Source organism: Homarus americanus, unplaced genomic scaffold, assembly GCF_018991925.1.
Source record: "Homarus americanus isolate GMGI-L3 unplaced genomic scaffold, GMGI_Hamer_2.0 scaffold4658, whole genome shotgun sequence".
NCBI lineage: Eukaryota > Metazoa > Arthropoda > Malacostraca > Decapoda > Nephropidae > Homarus > Homarus americanus.
Genome location: NW_024717782.1, coordinates 14,698 through 28,025, shown reverse-complemented (window position 1 = coordinate 28,025; position 13,328 = coordinate 14,698).

Below are 13,328 nucleotides of genomic sequence, written 5' to 3'. Positions count from 1 at the left end.
CTCTGACACTATATAAGCAAAGGTAAACTTCACCATACTCTCTCACCACTCTGCCCTGACACTGTATATAAGCAAGGCAAACCTCACCATACACTACTCTTCCCCTGACACTGTATATAAGCAAGGTAAACCTCACCATACTTCACCACCTGCCCTGACACTGTATATAAGCAAAGGTAAACCTCACCATACTTCACCACTCTGCCCTGACACTGTATATAAGCAAGGTAAACCTCACCATACTTCACCACCTGCCCCTGACACTGTATATAAGGAAGGTAAACCTCACCATACTTCACCACTTGCCCCTGGACACTGTATATAAGCAAGGTAAACCTCACCATACTTCACCACTCTGCCCCCTGACACTGTATATAAGCAAGGTAAACCCCACCATACTCACCACTCTGCCTCTGACACTATATATAAGCAAGGTAAACCATACTTCACCATACTTCAAGCAAAGGTAAACCTCACATACTTCACTACTTACCCCTGACACTGTATATAAGCAAGGTAAACCCCACCATATTTCACCACTCTGCCCTGACACTGTATATAAGCAAGGTAAACCTCACCATACTTCACCACTCTGCCTCTGACTATATAAGCAAGGACACTACCTCACCCATAAGCAAGGTGCCCCTGGACACTGCATGCTGCAACCCCACCATACTTCACCACTCTGCCCCTGACACTGTATATAAGCAAGGTAAACCTCACCATACTTCTCTCACCATTCTGCCTCTGACACCATAGGGTTGGGGCAAATCCCACCAGCATTTCACCACTCCCCCTGACACTGTATATAAGCAAGGTAAACCTCACCATACTCACCACTTCTGACCCCTGACACTGACATCGTATATAAAAGGTAAACCACCATACTCACACCACTCTGCCCCCTGACACTGTATATAAGCAAGGTAAACCCCACCATACTCTCACCACTCTGCCCCTGACACTGTATATAAGCAAGGTAAACCTCACCATACTTCACCACTCTGCTCCCCCTGACACTGTATATAAGCAAGGTAAACTCACCATACTTCACCACTCTGCCTCTGACACTATATAAGCAAGGTAAACTTCACCATACTTCACCACTCTGCCCCTGACACTGTATATAAGCAAGGTAAACCTCACCATACTTCACTACTCTACCCCTGACACTGTATATAAGCAAGGTAAACCTCACCATACTTCACCACTCTGCCCCTGACACTGTATATAAGCAAGGTAAACCTCACCATACTTCACCACTCTGCCTCTGACACTATATAAGCAAGGTAAACTTCACCATACTTCACCACTCTGCCCTGACACTGTATATAAGCAAGGTAAACCTCACACCATACTCTCTCATTCTGCCTCTGACACTATATAAGCAAGGTAAACTTCACCATACTTCACCACTCTGCCCCTGATGTTCTGTATATAAGCAAGGTAAACCTCACCATACTTCACTACTCTACCCTGGACACTGTATATAAGCAAGGTAAACTTCACCATACTTCACCACTCTGCCCTGACATCAGAGAGGTTAAAGGTAAACCTCACCATACTTCACCACTCTGCCTCTGACACTGTATATAAGCAAGGTAAACTTCACTCTGCCCCCACTGCCTACTCTACCCCGGGACACTATATAAGCAAGGTAAACTTCACCATACTTCACCACTTGCCCCTGACATCTGTGGAGATATATAAGCAAGGTAAACCTCACCATACTCTACCACTCCCCTGACACTGTATATAAGCAAGGTAAACTTCACCATACTTCACCACTCTGCCCCTGACACTGTATATGCTAAGGTAAACCTCACCATACTCAAGACACTGTATATAAGGCAAGGTAACTCACCCATACTTCACCACTCTGCCCTGACACTCACCATACTTCACCATTCTGCCTCTGACACTATATAAGCAAGGTAACTTCACCATACTCTCACCACTCTGCCCCTGACACTGTATATAAGCAAGGTAAACCTCTATATATACTTCACTCACTCTCACCACCCCTGACACTGTATATAAGCAAAGGTAAACTTCACCATACTTCACCACTCTGCCCTGACACTGTATATAAGCAAGGTAAACCTCACCATACTTCACCACTCTGCCCCGGACACTGTAGAGTATATAAGCAAGGTAAACCCCACCATACTTCACCACCTCACCAGGTAAACCACTACTCACCACTCTGCCCCTGACACTGTATATAAGCAAGGTAAACCTCACCATATTTCACCACTTGCCCTGACACTGCCCCCTGACACTGTACATAAGCAAACCCACCATACTTCACCACTCTGCCCTGACACTATATATAGCAAGGACACTACTTCACCATACTTCACCACTCTTGCCCCTGACACTGTATATAAGCAAGGTAAACCCTCACACCATACTTCACCACTCTCTACCCTGACACTGTATATAAGCAAGGTAAACCTCACCATACTTCTCACCACTCTGCCCTGACACTGTATATGACAAGCAAGGTAAACTTCACCATATTTCACCACTCTGCCTCTGACACTGTATATATATATAAGGTAACCTCACCATACTTCACTACTCTACCCCTGACACTGTATATAAGCAAGGTCCCACCCCACATTTCACCACTCTGCCCCTGACATACTTCACCACTTGCCTCTCAGCAAACCGATACTTCACCACTCTGCCCCCTGACACTGTATATAAGCGTCACCATACTTCACCACTCTGCCTCTGACACTCATATAAGCAAGGCAACCAAGGCAAGGTAAACTTCACCATACTTCACCACTCTGCCCCTGACACATATAAGCAAGGTAAACCTCACCATACTTCACCACTTCCACCCCTGACACTGTATATAAGCAAGTAAACTTCACCATACTTCACCACTCTGCCCCTGACACTGTATATAAGCAAGGTAAACCTCACCATACTTCACCACTCTGCCTCTGACACTGTAGTAGATAAGGCTGGCAAGGTAAACTTCACCATACTTTCACCACTCTGCCTCTGACACTATATAAGCAAGGTAAACTTCACCATACCACCACTCTGCCCCTGACACACTGTATATAAGCAAGGTAAACCTCACCATACTTCACCACTTCACCCCTGACATCTATATAAGCAAGGTAAACTTCACCATACTCACCACTCTGCCCCCTGACACTGTATATAAGCAAGGTAAACCTCACCATACTTCACCACTCTGCCCCTGACACTGTATATAAGCAAGGTAAACCTCACCATACTTCACCACTCTGCCTCTGACACTATATAAGCAAGGTAAACTTCACCATACTTCACCACTCTGCCCCTGACACTGTATATAAGCAAGGTAAACCTCTCGCCATACTTCACCGCTCTGCCTCTGGCACTATATAAGCAAAGTAAAGCTCTCACCATACTTCACTACTCTACCTCTGACACTGTATATACGCAAAGTAAACCTCTCACCATACAGTACTTCACTACTCTGACGCTGTATACAGTATAAGCAAGGTAAACCCTCACCATACTTCACTACTCTGACACTGTATAAATGAGTAAGGTAATCTTTATAAATTAGTTTAATATCACTGTGACATACTGCACAGGAGAGCTGAGAGAATCTTAGCATGAACTAACAACCACAACCGACAGCTTGATCTGCCCATTGTTTCTCCATCGTCTCTTGAAGGATGGGGTCGCGACCACGTCCGGTACTGAGGTAAGTTGCTCCACACGTTCACTACACCGTGTGAAAGGATGGTTATTGTACGTGATGAAGATAATTTAAAATTAAAATTTATAGTGTTATTATCAAGTACTTCAAATTATTCAATTATATAAGTTACTACTGTATGTTGATTCAATGATTCTAATAATGGCTCAAATTTCTCAGTTCCACACTATATTTTCGAGAATACAACAGTATCCTGTTCATCTTATTTATACTAATGGTACTATGATGTTAACCAACAAGTCTACAGTGGGACATGCAATAAATGAAGTTAGCGCTCACAAAATAAACTAATGAACAGTCAACATTGAGTGTGGTGTACGAGTCGCCTCTTTATTTTTCATAAATCAAAATAAAGGTTTCTGATCCTTAAGGTGATGGATGGTTGCACAGTACCGCGATTTTGCCTAAATTTTCGTCTTTCTCCCTTTATTTCTCGCCGGTTAATTACTTAGTTTACTCTCGGCCGCGTGGGGGCGCCACTTTGGGTGGTGACACCGTTCACCCATTGAAGTTGATGTGGGCTGTGGGACTCTTGGATGAATTGTTGAGTTGAATCAAGTGGGTCAGTGTGACCAGCTGTTGATTAGGACGGGTATGCTCTTTGTTTCCGTTTTTCCAGCCTCTGTAAACCCTTCATAGAAGTTGAAAGTTTTTCAGTCCTGCAGGTAAGTCAACTCTTTCAGTTTGTCTTGTGTTGTGCTATATAATCATAGGCCGTATAATCTGGAAGTCGAGTCGAGGTTTAAGTCTTTCTGTACAGATACTCAAAACAAAACATCCGCCATCTTGTGACGTCACATTGTATCTAAGGTCGTAACTTAGAGATTCATTAACGGGTTACGAACCTCGTAAGTGATTTAGGAGTTCACATTATCCCCTGCGGTGGTGATGCACTAAAGAGTTATGAAACCCACAACACGATTTAAAAAGGCTAACTTTTCTTCTTAACATACGGTGGCTCCGGAGGTCTCGTAAGCTTTTGCAAGGCGAAAATAAGGTGACGTAACTCCCGTTTTCTCTACTGTACAGTGCCAGGCAGGGAGACACCAGGCAGCCTCACGCAGCCCTCAGGAGATCACTAGTTGGCAACTGCTCTCAAGATCGCTAAGCCACGCCCCTTTTGCCACTTCATACTAGCATAAAATGTTATTAATCAGATATATATTTAATAATATGTAATCTACAGTGTATATTGCCATGTAAATTATACAATAAGAAGATGTTTGACGAAATTTACAATAAAACGGGAACTCTGGTTGAATTGTAAAATATTCAATACATTTCCTCTCATTTTAAATGTCCCGCTTCTACTGTTTGATCTAACTAAGTGGGCGGAGCTTAATAAGTGATGTCATCGCTAGCCAATCAGCGACGTTGGATGGAATCCAGGGGTCGCAAGTAAGATATTTATATTTATTTTATACATTTAATCAGTGGCTTCAAAAAAAATAAAACAAACAATCTCCACTCCATACATTTATTGTACAACTTTTAATATCACCATAAGCCTTCAAAAATACGTAAATAAAAATTTCATTTTTATTTTCATTAGCGTAGACCCTATGGGAGTGAGGCTACCTGGTACCTACCTACCATAACACAGTACTGCCAGACATACTTCAAGCCTCACTAGAGAAGAACTTAAGACGGAACTAATGATTGCTCTCCGGAGGGAAAGGGTGTCTAGTGATTCTTTGGACCCTCGGCAAATTGCTGACCACCTACTGCTTTGGTATTTGATTTCCTCGTAGGGATATACTGGTCGAGTGACAAGGCGTCTCATGCGGTCCCAAGACTCCCAACTCATGCGTCTGTGTTAATTGCTTTGAGGTTTTTCACAAATACGTAGTAGTTTCCAGAGTGTAGTTAATGGAGCTACTAGCTTAAGACCTACCGTGTCAAGAATTATAAAGTGTATTTGCTGAAAAAGGTATAATTACAATTATTGTTATTAGTGCTATCATAGCGTGCGGTCTACAAAAGGTCTATGATAACACCAAACCTAATTTAACCCATATATATATATATATATATATATATATAATCAACGGCCTCACCAGCCAGGACTCGAACCCTCGACCTACTGCGTGCAACCAGGGAAGTTACCGGAGGCCGGTCCGACTAATTACCCAAATGTAGCCGCAATGAAGTTAAATAATGGTTCTACATGAATAAATCGGACTGCCAACCACTTCTCGACTAGTATTTGGTGTCACAAAGTCACAAAAAATTGGAAAACTTAATTTAAACTGATTTAATAAATCGTGTGCTTGTACCAAGGGAGCGAGTAATTACCCAAATGTAGTCGCAATGAAGTCAAATGATGGTCCTACAAGTGTAAATCTGGCTGTGAATCACTTCTCGATAATTATTTGGTGTCATAAAATCACAAAAAATTGGTAAACTTAATTTAATCTGAGTTGTGTTGTGTTAGGTTAGGTACATGCACTCGATTTATTAACTCAGATTAAATTAAGTTTTCCAATTTTTTTTTACTTTGTGACACCAAATACTAGTCGAGAAGTGGTTGGCAGTCCGATTTATTCATGTAGGACCATTATTTGACTTCATTGCGGCTACATTTGGGTAATTAGTCGGACCCTCGGAGGCTCGCGAGACTACCAGTGGTAATTCGACAACTCTTGTGGGGTATAATTTGTGTTTGTGTTCACACTCAGGATGGGATGGAGGAAGGAAACTCACAATGCGCTTTCTGTATATATATTGCTGTACAGTGCAGTGCTTAGGAGTGACTAGGTGAGGAGAAGCTTGCTCAGAGGTCCTGTAGGGCGAGGAGGTTTCTGAGGAAGCTGGGTGGTGAGGAGCTGTGAGAGATGTTGCTGGGCCGGTAGCCGAGTGTAGAATGGTCTCCTGATGATGATGATGATGATGATAACGGAGATAAAATGGCAATGGCTTGCCATGGGAAGGGAGAGACGAGGTAAGGTATAAGGAAAGTTATGAAACGGGAAGTAAAGTAGTAGAGAATAAGAGCAGGTGGGCTATCCACCTAGCAGAGACGATTTGATTGGCTGTGGTGAAGGCTGCACTAAGAGGTCGCCCGAGCTCAAGGGAACAGGGGGGAGGAGGGGAGGAGGCTAAGCTAGCTAGCAAGGGGTTGTTTTTTATTGTGTTAGTTGGAGAGGTCTACTAGGTCCTTGTGTAACTAGTAGAAAACTCTCATCTTTTATCTTATTGGCGTCAAGGAGTTATTTATGCTGTGGTGTATAATTGTGTAAGCTGGAGAGGTCTGCTAGGTCCTTGTGTAACTAGTAGAATACTCTCATCTTTTGTGTACTATTTAGTGTACAATAGTTCTGGCTCTTGAGGCTTATGAGAAGGCTTTTTGGCCACCAGCTGTGTGATCTTCTGGTGTCCTCTGTTTTTAGTCGATGGTATAATTCGTCTTCCATTACTTCTAGTTTGTGCCATACTGCCTGTGCTTGGCTGTATGTTCTTATGTTCAGTGGTAAAATATTGTAGTTTTCGTGAAGCTCTTTAATTTTGGTTGTGTATGGGGGACGTTGTTTGGAGGCTCTGCGGATGGCTTTGTTCTGTGTTGCCTGAAGTTTTAATTGGTTGGTAAGGCTAATCGTGTTTAATGGTATTGGCGGGTATTCAAGATGGGGACGGACAAGTGGCTTTAAATAGGTGTAGTTGTATTTTCTGTTCCATTTTGCCGAATCTTCTTAATTTGGTAAGCTGTATTTGGGCTAGTCTATTACGCTCTGTTATGTGTTTCTTTATTCCGGTTCTTGTTCTTGTCAGCCCCAGTATTTTTCCTTCGTTTGAGTATTGTATTTCTTCGTTGTTTACAGTGATTGGTGCTGGTTTATCCTTGAAATGTGTATGATTTTTAGTTTCTGTGTATTAGTTTATATTTTCCATTTCTTCTCGTAATTATTTATTTGTATTATGGCGCGAGCTGTTTTTAATGCCATCATCTGTTTGGCCTTGCCTGGATGGTGGATGATCTGGGTGACGTCATCAGCATATGCGATGTATTCACCGTGAATTGGTGGCGGCATGTCTGAAGTGTAGATTGTATAAAGAGTTGGGGATAAATTACTTCCTTGTGGTACTCCACTATAAAGTCTGAAGCTTGGGCCTTTGTGATTGCCTATTACAATGTGTGCTTCTCTATTGTCCAAGAAATTACACAGTAGAGAAGTGAAGTTGTTAGGGAGTTCTTGATTGGTTATTTTATATTTAAGTCCCAAGTGCCAGACCTTATCGAACGCTTTTGCCACGTCCCTTAAAACTACGTTGCACTGTTCTTTATTATGCATTGCGTTTGCAATACTTTCGTATATAAGGGCTATGGCTGTGTTTGTTCCTCTGTGTTTCCTGAATCTGCGTTGTCTAGGGTTGTATTTGTATTCCAGTTCCAGGTGTGTTCTTAATCGTTGGTTAATTATTTTTTCCAAAAATTTTCCCGGTGTTTCTAAGAGAGAGATTGGCCCCGGTTTTGGTGTCAGTCTGATAATTGCTGTCTTGAATTTCTTTGAGTAGTAGCCTGAAGCTATGGATGCATTGAATATATTTCTTAGTAGAAGTACCATGTTGCTTGGTAATTGCTGTAAAATGAGTTTATTTATTTTGCTGACTCCAGGAGCCTTGTTCTTAAAGCTATTGATTGTTCTTACTATTTCGTCCACCGTGATTGGTTTGTTTAGTGGGGACATGTCATCCAGTGTATTCAGGTCGATCGTGAGTCTCGGTTGCCAAATATGGGTTATTTGCGACATATGGTTGGATACTTCCCTCTCTGTGGTCATGCAAAAGTTTAAGTTTTCTTCGTTGGTGATTTGAAAATCTTACTCCAGAAAGATCTAAATTCCGGTTCTTGTTCGGTTGGTTCTGTTAATTTGACTTGATTACTATTTATTATATAGTTTGACTCGTTGCTGGAGGTTCCCATTAAGTGCTTTATTTTCTGCCAGAACTGGTTCGGTTTATGGTAGTTTCCTTCCGTTTCTGAAATCAGCTTCTGCCAGTTCCTGTTGTATGCTTCTTTTGATATCTTTTTTAGTTGTTCGTGTATTATGTTGTATATGTTTCTGCGTTCCGGTGTCCATCCTTGCTGTGTGATTAGTTTAATTAGGTTGCTAAATTGTGTCTGTATGATTCTTGATTGGTGTGAGTATTGAGGGTGTGGTAATGTTCGGTGAGTGGTCTTGGGTATGTTGTGTTCCATGGCCTGGCTGACGTGCTCATACCATATATCCAGTGATTGGTCTATTAGAGAAGTGTGCCCGTTGTGTAATTGTATGGGTTGCGGGTTATTTAATTCTTGTTTGAAGTTTTCCCAGTTAGCCCGGTTATAGTTGAATCTTAGCCTGGCCGGGATCTGTATTGGGGCTGTGGAGAGTGTGGCTATGATAGGGAGATGATCACTAGTGGATATTGGGCCGGGTTCGAGTAGTATGTTTAGGTGGTGGTGTTGATTTGTTAACACGAGATCTGGGTATCCTGTGTGGCCTGCTCTGATGTACGTGGGGAATTCCGGTCCGAGGTGTACCACGTTGCCGTGGCTCACTAGTGTGTTCAGGACCCGGCCTACTGCGTTGTTGGTATGGTGTCCTAGTATGCGGTGTCTAGCGTTGAGATCACCCAGAAAGTATGCAGGTATGTTCCTCCTCATCAATCTGAGCATGTCTGCTATTGGAAAGATTGGTCGTCTTGGAGGGAGGTAGCAGGTGCCGATTATGATTGGACCCGTTGTGCTGTTAATTTCTATTGCCAGAAAGTTTTCTTGGAATGTATCATGGATTTATGTTTTATGCTTCTTTTAATTGCTATGGCAACTCCATCTTGTAAAGGATTTTGGCTGTTTTTTTGGTATACTGTGTAATTAAATATCTTGATTTTATTTGAATTATCCCTGCCGTGAGAATTTAGTATGATGACGTCTGGGTCTAGGGTACGATATATGTTGTATAATTCGTGAGCTCTTGTATGTGTCCAGGCCAGGACATTATGTTGAATTATTTTAAGTCTGCTGATTATGAATGGTGATGTCTCGAGCTTGTTGGCGGCATTTTGGATGAACGATGTTCTCCTCTCCGTATGCAGGCCGAGGCGAATTTTCCTGTATTTGGATTGCTCCACCTTTTCTATTCTATTATATTTGGTGAGGATTCTTCCTCTCTTTATTAGTGTTTCTATATGGTGATCTTCCATATTCGTATCTGTATATGTATATTTTACTTTTCCTTCCCTGATCTCCGCCAGTAGTCTCTCGGTTGAGAGTATTTGGGGGGCTGAGCAGGTGTAAAACCTGATACCGGTTTCCTCCCCGAGGTCCTGATTCTCAGTCATTTTTCTTGGTGACGGTGGTGGTGTAATGACCACGGTCTTACACGTCAGTTAGCGCCAAAATCAAATGATTCATATTACGCTCAATAGCCCACAAAACATGTAACTCGGCTGTCGTTGGAGTCCTCCATCTGAGGAGTCCGTTTTCTCATCACTTCAAGACACCTCAGTCCTCCGTTATCCCATTTTCTCTGACTTACTGAAACCAACCTCTCTATAAAATGAATGTGAGTGTGAGAGAGAACACCTTTGTTTTGAGTCAACTTAGATATGTCTGTTTACAGTTGGAACATTCAAGATCCATTGTGAGTGGGGTAGAATGCTTCAACTGTCCTTATCGTTAGTAGAACGTGTCAAGTAAGTGAGTGTCGAGTTTGCCAGCTAGAGTGGCGTATTTTATGTCGTCCGTGAGGGTATCCATGAGTTTCTGATCGCGCCTGAAGTTATATCATTTTGTCGCCCAGACATCAGAGAATCTGATGTTTATAGTTTAATTAGTGTCAGTTGTCTATTTGAGAAAGTCATTAATCTCCTGAACTATTCTGTCAACTGGTATAATCTCCAAGATCTAGCGCCTCCCCGTGACTAGCTCCTTGTTTCGTCTCAGGCCTGAGCTTGCAGAATTAATGTTATCGACGTGTATATTCCACCTTTTCCTGGCAAGCTCAACCTCTGATTAGATTATATGAATAGACATAGGAAATTACCCTGATCAAGAACACCGGAGTTCATAACTAAGTATACAGTGATCCAAAATGATAGAGAAGTTTTGTTGTTGGTAAGATCGACCCTTCTGGTATGAATACGGAGGCCCAAGCTGCCCCGCGATTGCACGTATATACCTCGACACGAGGGAGAATCACGCATTCGTGACTTCCTCAACGTCTCTCCAGGTATGTTAACGTGTGTTCCCGCCGCCTATTAATTCAGTTTAACTTAGTCAATTTTGGTGAATATCAGTGCTCATGTGTTAACATAGTGAATTCTGTGCCAATTAAGTCGAGTAACGTAGAGATTTAGATATTGTCTGAACCGTTGCCAGGCGTATGTTTTGTATAGTTGAAGTTAGACCTTTAGGCATTCGTGACTTCCTCAACGTCTCTCCAGTGGGTTGAGCTGAATACTCATCGGCTAACGTGGGGCGGTAACCGGGTTGGACGATGCCGTTGATTCGACAGGACTGAACTGGGAAGTCTGTTTCCTGCAAATCAGTCGCCAACTCCCTGAGCGTGTGTCGGTCTACAACCGACCCCTAACAGCGATCTTCATTTGTTGTAGAGACCAGCGTTACCCTGGGGCACTCCTCACAGTTACATAGGCCTAAGTATTATGGTATCTTGTTTGGGGGATAACTAGCAGAAATATAGTATCCCAGGTTAAGTATTGAACCACCGGATGAGAGTTAAAAGTGCCATGTTGTTCCTTGTGAATTAACAGGAGGTATTGTATGTTGAGATAATTGTGGAGTTGTTCAGTGTGTTATGTATTCATTGGTAGTGACCATGAAATGATAATCTGAGAGTATAATGATATAACCAAGAAGTGAAGAGTGAATTTGCTACTTGGTAAGGCAAGACCTGAGGGTCCAGTGATATCTGGTGTATACCCAGTACTGAATATCATTTGGCAGAGTGATAATACCACAATTGTCGATTGAAGTAATAAGTATTTGGAGGTATTTAATGAGGTAATAAGTTCTTGAAGTGTTTGATGACTTAAGAAATAAATTGCAGTTCTGCTTTGTCTGAGTGAATCTAAGATGCATCTTATCCAATCACTGTGTTAATAAATATTGAATTAGTAATCTACGTCTACGAGTATCACCACTCTATCCTTTCCCACATTGGTTCTCAGAAAATAACTAACTCACGTGCCTAGAAGCTCGCTACCTAACAGTTAACTAAGAGATGTTATATTCTAGAAAAATCCTGGGTGGTGGCAGGCTACCGTTGTAAGTATAATAAGTGTGGTAATAACAAAGACATGGTTTCCCAGGTTAATCCATGGTTTAGAATATAACAAGAACAAAATATATGGAAGAGATTATAATATATGAAAGGAAACTTAAAGAAAGAACATTGACTTGGAAAACATAAGCAGAGAAGCATAAGAGTTACTTATATAAGAATATAAGGTATATAGAGATAAAGAACATATAAGAATATAAGCAAAGATATATTATATAAGAGTAAGTATGTATGTAAAGAACTGAAGAAGGATAACTATATAAAACAGGATACTCATTGGAAAGAATGCTACAGAACAAATAAGTATATGAATAAATAGAATACTAACAGAAAAGAATATCTGTATGGTAAATTATTGAAAAGAGGAAGCTCGGCCCGTTACAGTGGAGCCACAATTCCCATTTTGACCTTTTTAGGGGTGCTATATACGAATGCTTGTTCAGGTTGTATAACAGTTTCTTGTTGTGAAATGGGAGGTTATTTGCCGCGAACATTTCCTTTACCCTTTCAGCAAAGCATCCTGGTTTGGCAATACTCAAGAGGTGGGCGTGTATTATTGCCGTCATGATTTTAACCGACAGTTGACTTCCCAGGTTGAGCACTATAGGTTGAGCTGGGGGTTGTGAGGCTACCTTTTCAAGGACTTTAGTTGTTTCCTTTGTTAATTTGGTTACAGCCGAGTAGGTCCTTCAGGGGTGAGTACAGACTAGGGAGAAGTATAATTATATAACTAAAACCGTTAGAAATCCGCCAGACATCAATTAAATCCGCAAAAACTAAAACACTAGCAGCTAGACAGCAAATTTACCCGCTAGATGGTGGGTCAAACCATCTAGATTTAGCGGGGAAAACCGCTAAAATGGCAACACTGATGTGAACCTGCTCCAGTGTTGGTCAAGTCTGGTCTTGAAACAGCTCACACTCGTTGCCGTCACAATGTACCGATCGTGTTAGTACAGGTTAGTTAACACAAGTCTTAGGATTCATATTATGCTCCATAGTCCCTAAAGCATGTAGCTATGCCTTCATTATTAAGTCACCCATCGGAGGCGTCCGTTTTCTTATCACTTCAGGACACCTGAGCCTACCGTTTTCTCTTAATGTCAAATATCTCCCAAACTGTTATTTCTTAAGAGCTCATGTCAGCTTCGGAGATATGAAATTGGGAGAGAACCCTGTGACATTATATTGTATTACATATGTCTGATTACAGATGAAACATTCAAGATCCACTGTGAGTGATGTTGAAAGCTTCAACTGTATTAATGTTCGTTAAACTTGTCAAGTAAGTGAGTGTCGAGTCTGCCAGT